Here is a 21751-nt window from a genome sequence, read left to right on the forward strand (position 1 = left end):
CACTGCCAAGTTCTATGCAGCCTTCCAATGGCTTTCATTCTTTTCTTTCTCTCTTTCTTTCTCTCTCCTTCCCTCTCTCTTTCTCTCTTTCTCTCTCTCTCTCTTTCTATCTCTCGCTTTCTTTCTTTCATTTTCTGTGTCTTTCTAATGAAAAGCCCTTCGTGAAAAACTTTGCCAAAAAATTTCTGGAAGTCCAAATAAACTGTTTCATACACAGGAGTCGTCCATGAGTTGCCTCTAAAGGGACATTTCCAGTGAAGATTCAATCACCTTTTGTTTGAAAAACAAAATATATTAAATATTCCTCACCAAGTATGCTGCTAGAAATGGTACTTTATCTGCAACGTCCTCAAATAAATCAAGAGAAATTGTCAGCTAGGATCTGCACTTTCTAGATGCAAGTAGGCTGTTTCTTAAGATAGTTGGACAGTTATATCAATGACATTGTATATATGTACGTGATGTTACATTTTGCACTACATGAACATAAGCATGCAAGATCCCCCAGTGTCAGTATTGAGGTTTTAAAGGAGATCAATAATACAACACACTTTATAGTGTCATAAATCACCTGTTATATTCTTAACTACAATTTTCAAAGCTCCCCTTGAAAGCTTTATCACAAACACAACATGCATTGGCAAGGTAATATTTTAATAAAAAGTCACAGGCATGCTGTTTCTGAAATAGTTGCATGTCGGGGGGATTTGATTTAATTTGATGCGAATGCAACATCATTAAATTGATATCAAGAGGTAATCCACCAAGATTTCCCTCATGGACGTCCAATGATTCTCCCCTTTCCCTCTTCCCTGCTGCTTTATTTCCTCCCCCATACACACACATTCACATTAGTGTGTGCACTCCCGCTCACGTGGACACAGACACATACACATGTGCACACATACAGACGTGCACACTCACACGCGCACAAAATCACATGAGCGCGCACACACATTCACATCAGTGCGTGCGCCCCCACTCACTCTTGCGCACATATACACACGTGCATGCGCGCACACAGACACACACATCTGCGCACACTCACACGTGCACACCACGCACATGCAAATATGCACAGTCACACCAGTGCAGCACACACACACACACACATTATAAATAACTACACTTTTAATGAACTCCATCTGTGGTATCCCTTAAAATGTGCTGAAGCTTTTGTGAGGTTTTTCTAGTTGAAGGTTCTAACTTGCTGGACCATCGAGTGGCTCATTGTAGTTTTCCCCTGTGCTTTCTCCACGTGGTAGGGTTTCAGTCAGAGCCGGGCCATCAGGAGAAATGCCCAGGGGCAAAGCTTTGCTGATTAGTCAGCAATTCGAGCAGAATAACTGGTGGGAAATATTTAATCGTTTTTTGTTTTTAAAAGAAAGTTGATTGCAGCATCACTGGAAATGTCCCTTTCGAGGCAGCTCATGGAAGATTCCTATGTAGATGCTATTCCACATAATGTGAAATTGGAGCATTTATTCAGCAAATCCCGCTCTCCCGATGGCTCAGTTGATTAATGTAAGGAGTCACACAACACCAGGTTATAGTCCAACAGCTTTATTTGAAATCACAAACTTTCGGAGCTTTGCTCCTTTGTCAGGTGAAGTCACTCACCTGACGAAGGAGCAAAGCTCCGGAAGCTTGTGATTTCAAATAAAGCTGTTGGACTATAACCTGGTGTTGTGTGACTCCTTACATTTGTCCACCCCAGTCCATCACCGGCATCTCCACATCAGTTGATTAAGGCAGTGACAAGGTTAAGCCACACAGACTAGGAAGACCCATTCCCACAGTCTTTGCTGAGTTTACAGTGGGTGTATGTGTAGTTGCAGGACTGTTTTGTGCAGAGAGGGGTGGTCAGCCTAGTGTGGGCACTGGTCTTTCCAGGTGGTGTGACGACTGGACTGTTCACACTCTCTGATGTTAGGAGAACCGTTCACATATCAGTGACTCCCTGGCCTCACGAGCAGCCAGGTGAGCCGTTGCTCTGCCCATGGGTTCCTCCTCCTCCTCCTCCTCCTCCATGTCGGTGGCAGATGTGGATGGGGCCTCCTCAAGCGGCACCATTCTGTTGTTGCCCTCTGTGCTCTTGTGCAGATGCCTGTGGCGCAGCACTGTGTCGTGGAGCTGCAAGTGGCGGAGGTGGACGCCGTGCCTGGCGAGGCTGGTGATGTTGCTCGTCCTCGGATGTAGTGGTGAGTGCAGCCATGGTGTCCTCCTATCCTGATGGTGTGAATTTGAGGGGGTCCGAAAAGTTGTTAAATTCGTCCCTGTGACAGTACCACACACGTGCGCACGAGCAGACACTGGTGGCAGGGATAGCTGCGGAGAGTCTGCGTCGGTGGGAGCACTCCTCTCTAGGCTCTGCTCAGCTGGACGCAGATGCGGAACTCTGGGGGCCATCCTTTAAAAGGAGAATGATCGAGGGACAGCAGCACCTTTGCGAGGTACTGGAACAGGTGCCATGCGCACTCGTACCTGTGTCACCATTCCACTCATGCAAGAGTTGGACTCCTCCATCCTCTGTGCTATTGTGCAGAGTGCGCATGGCACCTGTTCCAGTACCTCGCAAAGGTGCTGCTGTCCCTCGATCATTCTCCTTTTAAAGGATGGCCCCCAGAGTTCCGCATCTGCGTCCAGCTGAGCAGAGCCTAGAGAGGAGTGCTCCCACCGACGCAGACTCTCCGCAGCTATCCCTGCCACCAGTGTCTGCTCGTGCGCACGTGTGTGGTAACTCACCAGGTGCCAACCCAACTGACTGAGGACTAGGACCCACTGAGGTGTGAGTATCTGCACTGGTGGATGGCTCGCTAAGATGTGACGGTGCCCCCTCAGAGGCCGGCAGGTCCTCTGAGGAATCGCCCTCTGCCTTCAGCGGTCGCTGAAGGCCCTGTAAAAGAACACAAGGCAATATTAAGCATCATCACAGATGTGTCACGTTACGGTGAGCATACTGAGGTGCTGAAGATGGCAAGACATGTTAACATCAATTCATGTTGTGTGTTGTGTGTGATGAATGTTAAAGTTGTGTCACCAGATGTTTGTGGGTTGCCAGTCTCAGCGTCCCCGACGGACAGGCACTCGAGGGCTCGGCTGAGCTCCAGCGCCTCCTGCTTCGCATCTGTAAGGATGACGATTTGTTGCGGCCCCCCTCCAGTCCTCGCCCTCTCGCGTGCATTTTGTGCTCTCTTCTCCTAGAAGGGGTGAAAGAACAGACATGTGAGGGAGTGATGGTGAAGTGGCCAACCGATGAATGCAATGCTTTGCGTGAGGCTGAAGAGATGCATCAGAGGGTGAGTATGAGACAGAGCCAATGACATTGGATGAGGATTGGGTTGAGTGGTAGTGGTGGGGAGGTGAGGAAGTGCTGAGGAAGTGCAGGTAAGTTGAGGATGAGCTTTGAGTGGGTGTGAGGAGTGATGTGATAGAGTAGTGTGGACTGTGCAGAATGAGTTGTGGGGTGGGGGTGATGATGTGGAAGATGGAATGTAGGAGAATGAGTAAGCGTACTCACTTTGGCTGACCTAGTTAGGTCATTGAAGCACTCTGGACCCAGGAGCGTGAGATGTAGCTGCTGCTGGTGACCTCCTCTGCCACCTCGAGCCAGGCCTTCTTGGTGGCAGAGGCAGGCCACTTCCTCCCGTCTGCCGAGTAAAAACAGATCCCTCCTCCTCCTCACCCCGTCCGGTAGCACCTGGAGTGAGGCATCGTTGAATCTAGGAGCTGCCTTGCCCCTGTGCTGCTCCATTGTGCTGTGTGGGTGTTTGCTCCAGGAAAAGCCATTGGAGGCAATGGCCCTTTAAATAGAGCTCCTCCAGCTGACAGCCCGTGATGCGGGTGCGCAGTCCGCCCGCTGCGCAGCTTTCCGACGGCAAACCCGGAAGCCACGTTAAGTGGCACCAATTGAATCGCGATCGCGTGGGAAACGGACATTTTTTATTGGTCGGGCTACCCGCGCGCCCAATCACCCCCCCCGCTGCCGTCCCGCCTCCTCTCTAATATCGGGGGCAACAAGCCCAAACTTTGACAGTCCCAACAGGATAGTTATTAAAACAATCTTTAAAAAGAAAAGGAGAGCCTATGTATTTATTTCATCCAATATGCTCCGGGTCCCTCGTACCCCATGGCAGAATTTCTTCCCTGCCATTTTTGTCACTTGTTTTCATACCCAAAAATTTTTCTCCATTGTGATTATATTGGAACGAATGTCTGGTACACCAATACTCTGAATAGTGTCAGCTAGTGAACTGGTGTACCAGTACTCTATCTCTGAATAATGTCAGCTAATCTACAGCTACTTAATCTCCATACGTTTCACACCTTGCACACTTCACCTGTTAAATGTGAAATGTAAAGGGATTACAGTTGCTTGTATGTTGGTCTTTTAATTCAGATTCTGAGGGCCTGATGTTGCTTTATTCTCCGAGTCTGCTGCCAGGCTATGGGAAAAACCAATTTAAAACACCGGGGAGCTGGCTCGTGGACAACAGAATCTGAATTAAAAGGAACTTTGGTAACTTAATTGACCTTTGCTCTTTAATTAGCTGTTTTTTTTGGAGAAACTCCAGTTTAGGAAGTGAAGTGTGCAAAGTGTGAAATGCATGGGATTAGCAAACTAGCAATCAATGGGGATTAGAAGATTAGTGTCAATTGATACCACATGGACTCAAAGTATTAGTTATGTGGCACACAAGGCACTGATTTCCTGCTATTTAACAGCTTGTGGTCGCTCCCAACTAGATAAAAAGTCAGACTAAGACAGCTTACTGCTAAATAGTAGCTATTACCCTGAACAACATGTGGCAGCTAGGTGTAGGATTGAGACCAGGCATAGTCTGATTTAAAACCAAGGCAAGCAATTTAGTATATTGTGTGTGTTTTTTTTTAATATAGAGTATTTTAAAAACAGTTGCTGTTTTTAGATTGAGGGTAGACAGATGTGTAGGAGCTATATTTTCTTGCTGCAGGCCCCTAGGTACCATGGCCATGGCCATGACTGTGCACTGAAATATAATGTTCTTGGGCCTTTACTTGTGATCCCTCTCTGGTTTGGGAGAATTTTCAAGATAGTGGTTAAACACTTCAAGAGGAGTGAGAAATGGGTCCTGTGGCCCTGAAGACTATCAAGGTATTGTGTCCTCATGACTATTCCTATTGTATTTAATAATCACATCAATAACATTTATTTAAATAATAATAAAACAGGGGTACAATATATAATGGCTCACTGTGTTCTAATATTTTATAGTTTGTTTTGCCCCAATTTTAACACACCTGGTTTTACTCTCTTTAATTCTCTCCATATCCTGCATCGTTCCTAGCCAAGAGGGTTGATCTGACTTTTTCTTCTTTGCTTGTTCTCAGGATGTGGGTGGTGCTCTGTTTATTGACCTTCCTGAGAAGGACCGATAGCCCTGGGTGACTTGCTCCCAATTCCTGTTCCTGCTTTGCTGGTGAGCACCTATAATCCAATGGGACTGAGGTTAATGCTATCGTTATAGCTAATGTTGGCCAAGAAATGTTTTATCTATAGAATAATGTGGTTGCTAGATGACCAGTAACTGGGCTGATTGGGTTGCCTTATTTCCTGCTTTCAGAATGAGGAGCACCATGACCTTTCTCAGTCAGAGCAGAAAGCAGCTAAAGGCATTTTAAGCCATTCCTGTTGAACTTTAGTAGAAAAGCTGATGTGTGGCTGGACAATTCCTTAGGGAATATCTGCTTTAATTGTTCTTTTTAATAGTTTGCTGTGTACTGTGTTGAGTTCTATTTAAGGAAAGGGTGGGACCTTACATGGAGCTGTGTTCAGGCAAATCATCCTCTCTGATGCTTAAATAGTTATTTTACAGTTAGATTACATTTAGAACAAGTTGCTATCAGATGGTGATGAGATGTTTACTGATGGTTTTGGTGGTGTTGTAGGAGGTCACCATCACCACCTTCTCCTAAGTTCTTATTTTAACGAAGCAGGATGTTTCTGATCCTTAATATCCAACTACAACTTGCATTTATATAGTGCCTTGAACAGAGTAAAATGTCCCAAGGTGCTTTGCAGGAGTGTTATCAAACAAAATTTAACACAAAGCCACATAAGGAGATATTGGGACAGGTGACTCAAAGCCTGGTCAAAAAGGTAGATTTTTATGAGCGTCTTTAAAGGAGGAGAGAGGTGTTTAGGGAGGGAATTCTAGAGCTTAGGACCTAGACAGCTGAAGGTACTGCCAGCAATGGTGGGATGGTGAAAATCGGGGATACATGAGGCCAGAATTGGAGGAGTGCAGAGATCTTGGAGGGTTGCAGGGCTGAAGGTTAGAGATAGGGAGGGGCCATATGAACTAGGTCCATATGTAAAATATGAAGTTTATTTGGGCAGCACTGACCTGTGTGTCAGCTTTAATGGTAGTCACCCACTTTACGAACATGCATCGATTACCTGCTGAACCAACATTGTTAGAATTAACCCAGGTTATAGGGAATGTTAATATTTTAAATTCAGCCAATCAGATGGTTATTACACACTCGTTCAGGGATGAGAAATTGAAAGGCTGACATTGTCCAAATGTGGCTCTATTATTTCATTGAATTGACCATAATGAATTTGGGTTCATCAAATTGATATACCTCACAAATGGTGTGATGAAAACAGTGGTCAATTGGTTTGGATAGTAAGGACCTTTTTTTTACTTTCTTCAAAGTCAAAGCCTGAAAAGACCTCAAGGTCTTCATATTAGTTGCTGGAGGATACCTGAGAATGATTGAGTTCACTTTTAGGTGGTGGACTAATAGATTTCTCTAATGTGACAGACCAAACTGAGTGCCATTAATCTTCTCCCATTTGTTTATGACAGGCCATTATTTTGTAGTCTGTTGGGAACAGCTGTTGAATTCTGCCATTGATCCAGCTGAGAACTTAGCAAATTCAGATGGCCACAAGGCACTCCGCTTGTCACGTGAGTACCGCACATTCAGACCTGACAAATTGATTCATTCAAGGAAGGTGAAAAGATCCAGTTTTGCTCATTTGTTCTGACTCAGAAGGTCAGCAGCAGAATGTTCCTGATTAATGGTTGGATTTTCAAAACCACTGATTAATAGAATTCTGTAATTTTAATGAGGTTTGCTACCTGGTACCACTTCATTATTAAATAGGTCCTCTTGTGAAATTTATTACAACTATACTACAAGCTCCTGGAGTTAGACAATCCTAATGTCGGCTTGCTGGCCCAGATTTTTCGACTTTCCTCTGCCAATTCTTTTTGGCGGAGGGGGTAATGGGTCAGAGGCCCATTCAACCCAGGTCTCGGTCCATTTTTGCGCCAGTGTGATTTCCTACCAGAAGTGATGGGGAACGTATAACACGTTCACTTGATAAGCACGGGCTAACCATACTAGAATGCAAACTGCAGAAAAATGTCAACCAATATATTTTCAGTCATTTGAGCCAGAGCAATGCAAAGTGTAGGGGGCAATTGTGTGTCCCTGCTGTCTAGTGGTACTATGGGAGATGGAAGGGAGCCTTTAAAAACACAAAAAGCTTCAAGTCGCATCACAAAGGCCACAGGACTTGTTCACTTCTACTCCTTTTTTTAATTCAACAAATGCTGGTTTTAAAACTGTTTGAAATGATGGTCATGGGGCAAGCATTTCGTCAGTTGTTTATTTGTGACCCGATTGTATGTGTTTGTAAAGAATATGTTTAATTGTCACAACAAAAAGCACATGAAGGAAATCTCCTCCCCTAAACTTGCACTAATTGTATAATCACTTATTTGTGAATTATTGATCATGTGACATTTGCATAAACCATTCACAAATGCTTTGTGTGAGGAGGGAGGAGTAAGATGGCTGTGCACTAAAGCAAGATAAACTGAGCTGCACTCATCAAAATGGACTCCGACTCTTTTATGGACCATTGCTACTTCTACCTAAAATGTACAAGATCTGAACCAACAACCTGATCCAACCCCAATGCATTGGGGCCTCTAACTCTACAATACAAGTACTGTTCAAACAGGGTTTGACATTTTAGTAACAAACTGGAATTCTTCTAATATAAATGTGCAGCATGAGTAAAATGTAACTGGAAAATCTATTGATGTACACTTTCCCCCTCACAGGTTGGATTCATTCAATGCAACCCCCTCGCCCAATACTAGACCCCCCCACCATGGAATTTTTCACTTGTGACATGCTTTTTAAGATTAATTTGCTTGCCCACTGGCTTAAATTTTTCTCCTCCTCCTCTCCCAAGGTGTCCAACAAACTGTCTCAATGCAATTTACAACTGGATGTGGCAGGACTGCAGAACTTTGACCTGATCAGTTGGTTGTGTTATTGCTCAGCTGTCTAAAGTATGTTACTTCTGCTGTTTAGCATGCATGTAGTCCCATGTTGCAGGTTGCAAATTTCAGGTATGTCTGATACTGATCCTGGCATGCTCTTCTACATTCCTCGTTGAACCAGGGTTGGTCATCTGGCTTGATGGTAAAGGAGGAGTTTGGACATTGGCTCCTAAATATGATTTTGTGAGTACGACTGTCAGGATATTGCTCGAGTCACCAGTCCCCAGATGTTAGTGAGGAGGACTTTACAGGATCAACTGGGCTGGGTAGGCCTTTGTCATGTCTGACTAGGTTTGGTTTTATTATTTGTAGCAGTTTGATGCAACTGAATGGCTTCAGAGGGCATTTAAGAGTCACGTATAGGCCAGTCCGGGTAAGAATGATGGGTTTCTTTCGCTAAAGGACATTAGTGAACCAGTTGGGATTTTACAACAACCTGACAGCTTCATGATTGCTTTTACTGATTCCAGATTTATTCACTTTTTTTTAGTTTTAACTGAATTCAAATTCACAAGCTGCCATGGTGGGATTTGAACTCATGTTCTCTCTGATACTAATCCAGAAACATAACCACTATGCTACCATACCCTGGATATCTTTGTTATAATTACTCCCCTGCACCAAGCAGTCCCCACTAAAATGCTTCAGATTTATTGTGCGTAGCTTTTTAACACTTAAAGACCAGTTAGGAATCAGCACCTTCTACAAAAGTCAGAGGATGTGACTTGGCTTTGATTGGCTTGTGTCACAATATCAATGTTTATTAATTGACATTGATTTCAACTGGTGAGGTAGTGAATAGCTCGTATGTAGCTATAATCATTCTTTTAACTTGTAATCTGTTACTCTTATCAGCTCTGCATTGTTCCTATTTAACCACTTACCTTAATGGGTTTTCTTATCACTTTTGAAGACACAACGTAAGTGAGAAATCATTGCATTTTAAAAATTTTATTATCTTTAATACTTTTGTTGCCATCCTTTTCAAATAATTCTGCGATGGTCAGCGTAAGATCTCTGCTGAATAATAAAATTCACCGAGGAAACCTGGAGTTGTTGGACCTTGCTCACTCCTGGAGATGAATTCCATATCCTCCTAACTCAATATATTATCTTTTAGAGATACTTTACCTTTGCATTCATCCTGCAGCTCTGTATAAGATTGTGTATATCCAGCAACACACTCTTTTGGATTATCAAGTCCAAAGTGTAAAGGTGAATGTACACCAATAGATTTTCCAGCTACAATTTACATTTTTTGGCATCTAGAATGATATCTGTAATTTATTAAAGTTTATGCCTGTATATCCTGGCCTAATTATCTTGCTTTACCTGGAACTTGTCTCCAAGTGCAAACCGATGGGAGATTGACTAGTCTGGAATCTATGTAGTAAGTTACTATTAAAGGATTAGATTTCATATGTATGTTAACACTTTTTTAGGCATATGCCATTTAGTCATGGGGTAGCTGTGTGCCTTTTACATTGTTTGTTTGAGAATATTGTTCAACCTAACCATTTGGCCACTCAAGACTGGCCCAATTGGCCATAATCTATAGGTGGCTGATTTATGCAGGTCACCTGTGTGATATTGGTTTGCTTTTGTTTTATTCAGATCTATTAAGCACTTCACATTTAGCTATCCTGATTGCTGGTTTCCACACTTTTGAGACCAAGTGCTTTCAATGCACAATATTCTACCATGCTGTAGCAATTCTGCCAGTTCCTCCTAGTTTCTTCAATTAAGATCATCTCCTTCCATCCCTCAAAGGGCAGCAGCCAATGCAGAGGAAATTTTATATTGCTTTTAATTAATTTAGGAACACAAAAGGTGGCTGCTATATAGAAGAGATCCCTCTGTAGAGGTGATTATAAAATGCAAATCTGTCTTTCTAATTTATGTAGTGTCATATGTCCCAAAGAGTTTGAAATGCAAAAAATTACTCTAAATTGCACTGACTGTTACTGTGCAGGCAAATGCACCAACTATTTTTCATACAGCAAAATCCTTTGGACATAAATGAGATGAATTTACAGTTGATCTGTGGTATTGAAGGGGGAATGTTGGCCAAGACACAGAGAAATCTACACTCAATGAATAGTGCCATGGGAGCCATTTAGCCAAGCAGAATGGGCCCAGTCTTAACATCTCATCTAGTGTACCTGTGACAATGCAGCACCCCCTCAATACGTCACTGTTTTAGACCATAAGATAGGAGTAGGCCATTCGGCCCCTCGAGCCTGTTCTGCCATTTAATGAGGTCATGGCTGACCTGATTTTTACCTCAACTCCACTTTCCTGCCTTTTCCCCATATCCTTCGACTCCCTTGCTGATCAAAAATTTGTCTGACTCAACCTCCACAGCTTTTTGGGGTAAAGAATTCCAAAGATTCACGAATCTGGGAGAAGAAATTCCTCCTCATTTCCGTCTTAAATGGGCAACCCCTTATTCTGAGACTATGCCCCCTAGTTTTAGATTCCCCCATCAGGGGTGACATCCTCTCAGCATCTACCCTATCGAGTCCCCTGAGAATCTTGTATGTTTCAATAAGATCTCCTCTCATTCTTCTAAACTCCAATGAGTAGAGTCCCAACCTGTTCAATCTTTCCTCAAAGACAACCCTTCCATATGTTTCGTATGTAAATATGTATCTGGGATCACAAATTTGAATTTGCACTTCTATTGAAATGGTAAATTAAATTGATCAGAGTCCCTGTGTTCCTTTTTATGGCAATTGAAGTCTGCAATACATAAATTTTGGGGTGGATGGCTAGAGATGAGGCCAGCTTCAGGCATTAGGTCCATCTTTGCTCAGTAACATCTCTGCGATCTAGATGTCTCCTGGACATATCGCTGTTCCTTCAGCGTTGGGTCAAAATGCTGGAACTCCCACACTGCGGGAGTACCTTCATGCGGACTGCAGCGGTTCAAGAAGGTGGCTCACCGCCACCTTTTCGAGGGAAACTGGGGATGGGTAAAAAATGCTGGCCTTGCCCATGACGTCCACAGCCTGAGAATGAATTAAGTATAAAGAAAAACCCATTAACTTTTTTTAAATTAATAGTCAGGATATTTGATAATCAACCTTTAAAAATTGTTCTCTCCTTCCTTTGCTCAGCCTTATAAAGGGGCTTGTTTATCTTCCTTTTTCTAGTTCCAATGAAGGATTTCTACTTGAAACATTAACTTGCTCTTTCCCTTTTACAGAAACTGATGGACCTGCTGTGCACTTCCAGCTTTTCCTGTTTCCATTTTAGATTTCCAGCATTTGTCATTCTCTCTCCTTCCTCCCTCCCCACCTTTTTTAATCTCCATTATATTTCCAGAATGTGGTAGAGATGTTTATTATGATATTGGCACTGCTCTCTCTACCCACTGAGCTTTAAGTGCTGGGAAAACAGCAGGAAGACCAGCCATCAGCACACAGCATGCACTCATTAGCAGTGATCAAACTATAGAAAGTGAGACACTGCCCTACCTTAATAATTGTAAACAATTTTACAACACCAAGTTATAGTCCAGCAATTTTATTTTAAATTCACAAGCTTTCGGAGGCTTCCTCCTTCCTCAGGTAAATGTTCAGGAGCTCCTCGAAGCCTACGCATTTATACATATGAAGCCTCCGAAAGCTTGTGAATTTAAAATAAAATTGCTGGACTATAACTTGGTGTTGTAAAATTGTTTACAATTGTCAACCCCAGTCCATCACCGGCATCTCCACATCATGACTACCTTAATAATGAAAAGGACCACTTTCCAGATAATGGATCACAGAACAATTGACTGCACTTTGAAAGAAGTAGTTATAATCATAGAATGATTGTGGCTGTGTTTCAGAATCCAATGACCTACAAAATTTAGTTGAGTTATACAAAGAATTATCTTTAATTGAGTGAGTAAAGAGCAGTGCATTTTGAAGACCTTAGCTCTCTTGTCCCCCTGTATATTGCAGGCTAAAGCCAACACACATGAACATAAGTGCAGGAAACTCTTGAGACAGATTTGGAAAGGAAACAGAAGTAGCTCGTTGCCTTTAGCAGTAAAGTTGTTGAGGATCTAGGTTCAAACTCACCTTTTTGTAATGGGTACAATTTTGGCAGTTTCAGACTTGATCACTAGATGGAGCATTTTACTGAAGCACAGAGCTTCATCCAGCACAATGGGCAGGAAAAAAGAAAGCCTTGCATTTATATATCCCCTTTCACCACCTCAGTACGACCCAAAGCGCTTTACAGCCAATGAGGTACTTTTGAAGTGTAGTCACTGTTGTAGAAACCGCAGCAGCCAATTTGCACACAGTAAGTTCCCACAAACAGCAATGAAATAATGACCAGATAGTCTGTTTTTAGTGATGTTTGTAAACAATTTTACATCACCAAGTTATAGTCCAACAATTTTATTTTTAATCCCACAAGCTTTCAGAGGCTTCCTCCTTCGTCAGGTGAACGGTGTGGAAATAACATTTTCGAATCCTTCGCATTTTAAGATCACAGAACAATGCCTGGTGATTACTGCCCGTTGCCAAGGCAATCACAGTGAGCAGACAGAAAGGTGTCGCCTAAAAAGGCCACCGAATATACAAACCCCCAAAAACAAAAAAAGAGAGAGAGAGAGAGAGAAGGAAGACAGTCAATGACCCGTTATATTAAAAACAGATAACATTTGTTCGCTGGTGGGGTTACGTGTAGTGTGACATGAACCCAAGATCCCGGTTGAGGCCGTCCTCATGGGTATGGAACTTGGCTATCAATTTCTGCTCGACGATTTTGCGTTGTCGTGTGTCTCAAAGGCCGCCTTGGAGTACGCTTACCCGAAGGTCGGTGGCTGAATGTCCATGACTGCTGAAGTGTTCCCCGACAGGGAGAGAACCCTCCTGTTTGGCGATTGTTGTGCGGTGTCCGTTCATCCATTGTTGCAGCGTCTGCATGGTCTCGCCAATGTACCATGCTCTGGGGCCTCCTTTCCTGCAACGTATGAGGTAGACAACGTTGGCCGAGTCACAGGAGTATGAACCGTGCACCTGGTGGGTGGTGTCCTCTCGTGTGATGGTGGTATCTGTGTCGATGATCTGGCATGTCTTGCAGAGGTTACCGCGGCAGGGTTGTGTGGTGTCGTGGACGCTGTTCTCCTGCTGCGAACGATGGTTTGTTTGAGGTTGGGTGGCTGTTTAAAGGCGAGTAGTGGAGGTGTGGGGATGGCCATAGCGAGGTGTTCGTCGTCATTGATGACATGTTGAAGGCTGCGGAGAACATGGCGTAGTTTCTCCGCTCCGGGGAAGTACTGGACGACGAAGGGTACTCTGTTGGTTGCGTCCCGTGTTAGTCTTCTGAGGAGGTCTACGCGATTTTTCGCTGTGGCCCGTCGGAACTGTCGATCGATGAGTCGAGCATCATATCCCGTTCTTACTAGGGCGTCTTTCAGCGTCTGTAGGTGTCCATCGCGTTCCTCCTCGTCTGAGCAGACCCTGTGTATTCGCAGGGCCTGTCCATAGGGGATGGCCTCTTTGACGTGGTTAGGGTGGAAGCTGGAAAAGTGGAGCATTGTGAGGTTGTCCGTGGGCTTGCGGTAGAGTGAGGTGCTGAGGTGCCCGTCTTTGATGGAGATTCGTGTGTCCAAGAAAGAAACTGATTCTGAGGAGTAGTCCATGGTGATGTTGGTTGAGGGATAAATATTGGCCAGGACACCAGGGAGAACTCCCCTGCTCCTCTTCTAAATAGTGCAGTGGGCTCTTTTAAATCCACCTGAGAGGGCATCTGTTTAACATCTCATCTGAAAGACTGCACTTCTGACAGTGCAGCACCCCGTCAGTAATCCTGGAATCTGTGAACAGAAGGGGTAATACAATCCCCTCAACTTACACCACCCTCGTTTATCACCGGCAGCCGCCTATAGCAGGTAAATGGTGCCATTACCAAATGCCTCAATTACAAAGGCGCTGCTTAAAATGTACTCATTGCGCCGACTACTTCGTGCCATTCAGTATTTAAAAGCTAATCTTTTATAAAAAAAATTTTAATATATGGCTGCATCCAATCATCATCTCACTTTACGACATAAACAGGCAGATGTTAGAACCACAGAGACACACATAGAACCAAGGCCTTGTAGCAGTTCTGACGAAAGGTCTTCGACCTGAAACGTTAACTCTGTTTCTTCCTCCACAGATACTGCTTTTCCAGCATTTTCTGTTTTTTGTCCCCCTTGTAGCAGAAGTTGACCTGATCTAACGTTAAACGTATCCGCTGATCAAAGTCTCCACCTTCCCACTGCCTTCCGTTGTTAATGGTGGGAACAGCTGCTGGAGACTTCAACAACTTGCATTTATATAGCACCTTTAACACAGTAAAACGTCCCAAGGCGCTTCACAGGGGCGACTATCAAACAAAACTTGGCACCAAGCCACATAAGATGATATTAGGACGGGTGACTTAAAATTTTGATCAGAGGTAGGGTTTAAGGAGGATGGAGAGGTTTTGGGGGGAAACTTCCAGAGCTTACGGCCAGGACAGCTGAAGACACGGCCGCTAATCGTGGAGCAATGAAAATCGGGGATGTGCAAGAGGCCAGATTTGGAGGATTGCAGAGATCTCGGAGGGCTGGAGGAGGTTAGAGACAGGGAGGGATTTGAACAGCTGCAAACTGCTCAAAAGATGGCTGGAAAATTGTCAGATATAAAAGATCTCAGTGTGGGCAATGAAAAGGTTTTAATCAACAACAAAAATACGCAAGTAGTTAAGATGGCGAGTGGCCCATTGACGAGCAAAAAAATGAGGGACTTTGGAGAAAATAAAAACCTGCAGTTTGAAGAGGCCTGAAAATGCTGGCAACACACGGTCGGTTCATCAGGTTTAAAACAGAGGGGGGGATAAGAAAGGCCAACACCAAAGGGCATAAATGCACTCTCTTCACCAGAACTGTGTGTGGGTGAGGGCTTTACACCTGGAATATCAACCCACAGACACATACAGACCCCTCCCACATCATCAGTATCCCTTTGATGTAAAGACAATGGAAGATAACGCTAAGGTCTGAAATACAGTCGATGATCAAATCAGAGGGCTGTCGAGTGCCCGGAAGAAAGACGAGATGATATTCCTGAAACTTGAGTTCCGCTTGATTGAAACCGTGTACTGAAGTCAGTGAGAATGGGAAGCGGGGGGTGGGGGTGATCCACAGAGAGATGAGGATCACACTTGCCGACAGGACGGAGCTCGTGCAGTTTCTCGATCTCCCTTCACAAACTAATCCAAGTCTATGAAAAGAATAAATAAAAACAGCGCCTGTTATTAAAAAGTGGCAAGTCTGCACTTGAAAGTTACCGTAGGCCAGTTCTGAGATGCTTTTCGATTATTTTATGTTTGGAAAATAATTGATAGGAAATCACATTGCTTTGTGACAGCTGGAGAGAATCCCATCAACCTTCAGAATGAGGTTCCCTGTTGCGTTTATTACTGTTGACTGCTCCAAAGGACAGATATATATACGTGGTCGTAGGGACTCTGAAGGATTCTCTGGATGAAATAAAATGCAAATAAAGCTCTTTGATTTGGTGCAAAAATGTTTCGATATGGTTTCCACAAAAAGTGCTTGTGTAATGTCCTGCCCAATTTGTCAGTTATAAAGGGAGGGAAGGATTTGTCACATTAAATAGACAGTGGGTAGTTTTTCTGAGTTAGCGCTCCCAGAGCGCAGCCTAATGAAACTGGAATTCGGGCAGAGAGTTCAGGACATTCCTCCGCCCTCTCCATTTTCCATCTAAATTCCCAACATGCATTTGCGTTGACTGAAGCTCTTTGCTGGGAGGGCTCACTTTTATTGAGTACCCCAACAAGTCCTGACCAAACCTTATGATTTAGTTTGTTTAAGACTGAAAAATCTGGATAAAGGGACATAAAGTAATGGTTAAGTGTCACAAACCTTGGATTTTCAGTCTCTAGATAGCAGAAGGATGGGGAAGACTGAAGAGGGTGAGGCGTACGGTAGTGTTGAGGTCCTGGAGTAGATTGTGTTGCAGTAGGAGGCTGTAGAGTAGGAATCTTAATTTCAACATGCGAGGACACGGAGGAGGAAGATACGTAGAACAGAAGCAGTGAGAGGAAGATTTGGAGGAGTGTACTGACTTACAGCGGAGCACAAGAAAAAAGACTGAGGGAGGTGAGGGGGAGAGAGAGGAAAGCTAAAGGCTAGCGGTGAGAGAATCTTTTCTTGTATTCTGTCCGAGTATGAAACAGATGCTGAAAGATCTTCCCCAGATTTGGGATCTGTATTTGAGTCTTGGATGTTATTGGGCTGAATTGACTGAGTTGTTGCTATTAGTAGTTAGACAAGGGATAATTTAACTGATTGAAACAGGAAATTCAATCAAACAAAGAAACAAATGTTATGTTTTCTCCTCTTCGAGGGCCACCCCCCCACAACACGCACACACATACCCAGCCTTGTAGGGTAGGTAAGCAGCCTGCTCCAAGCCAACAGTAGGACAGAAAACGCAACAGCCACTAGACATGTTAGCACATTTTTGCTGGCAGTTGGTATTTTTTTCTTGAGCTGCAGACTGGTTGAAGGGCAGTGAGACAGTTCGAGTTGTCTCTTCCGGAGTGATCGATATAGGATTCATGTCTTTTGTGCCAGCGCACAATCAAATGTTGTCTATAGGTCAAATATTAAATGCTGCTAGTAACTACTACTGCAGAGCATTAACCGAATTAGAAGATGCCTCTGTGGTCATGGGATGTGGGCGTCGCTATGAGGCCGGCATTTATTGCCAATTTCTTAATTGCCCTTGAGGGTTGTGGTGAGCCGCCTTCTTGAACCGCTGCAGTCCGTGTGGTGAAGGTTCTCCCACAGTGCTGTTAGGAAGGGAGTTCCAGGATTTTGACCCAGCGACGATGAAGGAACGGCGATATATTTCCAAGTCGGGATGGTGTGTGACTTGGAGGGGAACGTGCAGGTGGTGTTGTTCCCATGTGCCTGCTGTTCTTGTCCTTCTAGGTGGTAGAGGTCACTGGTTTGGGAGGTGCTGTCGAAGAAGCCTTGGCGAGTTGCTGCAATGCATCCTGTGGATGGTACACACTGCAGCCACAGTGCGCCGGTGGTGAAGGGAGTGAATGTTTAGGGTGGTGGATGGGGTGCCAATCTAGCGGGTTGCTTTGTCCTGGATGGTGTCGAGCTTCTTGAGTGTTGTTGGAGCTGCACTCATCCAGGCAAGTGGAGAGTATTCCATCACACTCCTGACTTGTGCCTTGTAGATGGTGGAAAGGCTTTGGGGAGTTGGGAGGTGAGTCACTCACTGCAGAATACCCAGCCTCTGGCCTGCTCTTGTGGCCACAGTATTTATATGGCTGGTCCAGTTAAGTTTCTGGTCAACGGTGACCCCCAGGATGTTGATGGTGGGGGATTCGGTGATGGTAATGCCGTTGAATGTCAAGGGGAGGTGGTTAGACTCTCTCTTGTTGGAGATGGTCATTGCCTGGCACTTTTCTGGCCCGAATGTTACTTGCCACTTATCAGCCCAAGCCTGGATGTTGTCCAGGTCTTGCTGCATGTGGGCTCGGACTGCTTCATTATCTGAGGGGTTGCGAATGGAACTGGACACTGTGCAATCATCAGCGAGCATCCCCATTTCTGACCTTATGATGGAGGGAAGGTCATTGATGAAGCAGCTGAAGATGGTTGGGCCTAGGACACTGCCTTGAGGAACTCCTGCAGAAATGTCCTGGGGCTGAGATGTTTGGCCTCCAACAACCACTACCATCTTCCTTTGTGCTAGGTATGACTCCAGCCACTGGAGAGTTTCCCCCCTGATCCCCATTGACTTCAATTTTACTAGGGCTCCTTGGTGCCACACTCGGTCAAATGCTTTAAGGGATATGGGCCAAAGGCAGGTATATAGAGCTAGATCACAGATCAGCCATGATCTTATCAAATGGCGGAGCAGGCACGAGGGGCTGAATGGCCTACTCCTGTTCCTATGTTCCTAAGGGCAGTCACTCTCACCTCACCTCTGGAATTCAGCTCTTTTATCCATGTTTGGACCAAGGCTGTAATGAGGTCTGGAGCCGAGTGGTCCTGGCAGAACCCAAACTGAGCATCGATGAGCAGGTTATTGGTGAGTAAGTGCCGCTTGATAGCACTGTCGACGACACTTTGCTGACGATCGAGAGTAGACTGATGGGGTGGTAATCGGCCGGATTGGATTTGTCCTGCTTTTTGCGGACAGGACATACCTGGGCAATTTTCCACATTGTCGGGTAGATGCCGACTTGTAACCGAGTTTCAAGCTTTCTGAGGGGGTAAACAATGACAAAAGGACAAATTCCATTTTATCAGAAAATGAGAGAAAGTTAAAGAGAAATGGTTTGGTGTTTTGACATTTTATAATAAAATTGGTATAAAATAGCACCGTAACAATACAACTCCAGAGGATCAATTCTCTTACAGAAAGGTTGGTTTTTAAAAAAAAAATCAATTTCAACTTTATAGAAAGTAGATTAGCAGTAAATGGAGATTGGTCAATGGAGTGTAAGACCTGTCATTGAATCATAGAAAGGTTACAGCACAGAAGGAGGCCATTCGGCCCATCGAGTCCATGCCGGCCCAATGCAAGAGCAATCCAGCTACTGGGTTCATCAGTCAAAATTATGCTGCTTTTGTTGGGAAAGGAGGTTGACGTGTGTCGTACTCTGCAGGGATTGTCATGCTGTTCCCAGGGCCTCAACTCTGAAGTTTTAGCTTGAGTACTAATGAACCGTGTGAAGCTATTCTCCTCTTAATGGAACTATTGAGCTCACAGCAGCCCCCACCTCTCCGATCTTCGTGTCGATTGTGTAATGCGATCTTTGAATTGATTCTAGTAGATTTTAATCGTGATTTGAAAATGTTTAATTACCTGGAAAATATCTCATTAAAAACAAGTCTCTCTGAGTTAATTGCTAACTGCATTAGGGATTAGGAATTGAAGGATTGCGGGGGGAGGGAGGGCTAAAGTCATTTTCCTGTGAGAAATCCAAACCTTGAGGTAATTTCTACCCTCGGAAGGACGACTTCAGCATTTGTGCCCTTGAGGAAGGGGGAGTAAAGATTTTCATCTGTTTATTTCTCTGTTTTGTGTGTGTGATTTTTGGAAATCTTTTGTTCAGTGAGTTCTGATGACATCGCTGGGAGAAGTTATTGAGCCCGACCATGGGCAGGTACTGAACTAACAGTCGCAACTAAGAGCACAGAATCAGTTTAACTTTTTTCACTTCCCATTGCTAGGCATACTTGATTATAAGAAAGCATGGAATGGGGAAGAAAAAACCTTTGGCCTATCGAGCCCCATTTTCTGACAGACCGACTCTACCCAATGTACCTAATCTCCATATTGGAAGCTTCTACAAAGTTTCTTCCTAGTGTGGGATTCAAGAAAAGTTCCAGAACATCTAAATTTAGAAGGAGCATTGTTCATTTGGACTCATTGCATTCCATGGACTGCTACCTTCATGAGATCTCAGCATATCCTATATACCATATGGGAATCTCAAACTAGACTTTTCCTTGTGACCTTCAGTTCCATTCTTGGCCACGTGTTCAGCCATCTTGTTTCACAGGTCCACTTTTCTCTGGGAAAAGAACAATCTCTTAAGATTCTGACCCCTGGTCCTCCCTCACCTATTAAGTTGAAACAAACTGTTTACACAAACACAATCTATTTCCTTCATCATCTTATAAAGCTCGATCAAATTACCCCTAAATCTAAGCTTCGCTGAAGTGTAGAGACCCAGATCTTGGTAACTAACATGCTTTAAACATTGTGTTTTATTTTAACTGAGCCGTTACTGTGTTTAAGATAATGCTAGTCCCTAGATAGTAGCTATGTAGTGACGCTGAGGAACAGATTAATGAGAGGACATATTGAATAATGTCCCACAATTTATAATACCATGTTGCTTCTTTTATATCTTGTTATATTGTGGTTTCATATACTACACAAGAATTTGCAAAAAAAAAAAGGCCAAAGGAGGGAAAGGTCCAGGGCTATGGGGAGAAAGCGGGGCAGTGGGATTAATTTTGGACTGCCCAATAAAAGAGTTAGAATCATAGAAATTTATGGCACGGAAGGAGGCCATTTGGTCCATTGTGTCTGTGCCAGCCGACAAAGAGCCATCCAGCCTAATCCCACTCTCCAATTTTTGGTCTGTAGCCCTGTAGGTTACGGCACTTCAAGTGCACATCCAAATACTTTTTAAATGAGTTGAGGGTTTCTGCCTCTCCCACCCTCTCAGGCAGTGAGTTCCAGACCCCCCACCACCCTCTGGGTGAAAAAAAATTCTCCTCAACTCCCCTCTAATCCTTCTACCAATTACTTTAAATCTATGCCTCTTGGTTTTTGACTTCTCTGCTATGGGAAATAGGTCCTTCCTATCCACTCTATCTAGGCCTCTCATAATTTTAAACACCTCAATTAAATCTCCCCTCAGCCTCCTCTGTTATAAAGAAAACAACCCCAGCCTATCCAATCTTTCCTCATAGCTAAAATTGTCCAGTCCTGGCAACATCCTTGTAAATCTCCTCTGTGCCCTTTCTGTACAATCACATCTTTCCTATAATGTGGTGACCTAAACTGTACACAGTACTCTAGCCTAACTAGTGTTTTATAAAGTTCTAGCATAACCTCCCTGCTCTTGCCTATGCCTCAGCTAATAAAGAAAACCATCCCATATGCCTCCTTAACCACCTTACCTACCTATCCTGCTACCTTCAGGGATCTGTGGATATGCACTCCAAGGTCCCTCACTTCCTCTACACCTCTCAGTATCCTCCCATTTATTGTGTACTCCCTTCCCTTGATTGCCCTCCCCAAATGCATTACCTCACACTTCTCCGGATTGAATTCCATTTGCCACTTTTCTACCCACCTGACCAATCCATTGATATCTTCCTGCAGTCTACAGCTTGCTTCCTCACCATCAACCACACGGCCAATTTTTGTATCATCTGCAAACTTCTTAATTAAGCCCCTTATGTTTGAGTCTAAATCATTGATATATACTACAAAAAGCAATGGACCTAGTGCTGAGCCCTACTGAACCTCACTGTAAACAATCTTCAAGTCACAATAACACCCATCGACCATTACCCTTTGCTTCCTGCCACTGAGCCAATTTTGGATCCAACTTGCCACTTTCCTTTGGATCCCATGGGCTTTTACTTTTCTGACCAGTCTGTCATGTGGAACCTTGTCAAAACTAAAATCCATGTAGACTACATCAAACGCGCTACCCTCATCGACCCTCCTTGTTACCTCCTCAAAAAATTGAATCAAGTTAGTCAGACATAACCTTCCCTTAACAAATCCATGCTGACTATCCTTGATTACTCCGTGCCTTTCTAAATGATGATTAATTCAGTCCCTCAGAATTTT

This window comes from Heptranchias perlo, chromosome 38, assembly GCF_035084215.1.
Source record: "Heptranchias perlo isolate sHepPer1 chromosome 38, sHepPer1.hap1, whole genome shotgun sequence".
Taxonomy (NCBI): domain Eukaryota; kingdom Metazoa; phylum Chordata; class Chondrichthyes; order Hexanchiformes; family Hexanchidae; genus Heptranchias; species Heptranchias perlo.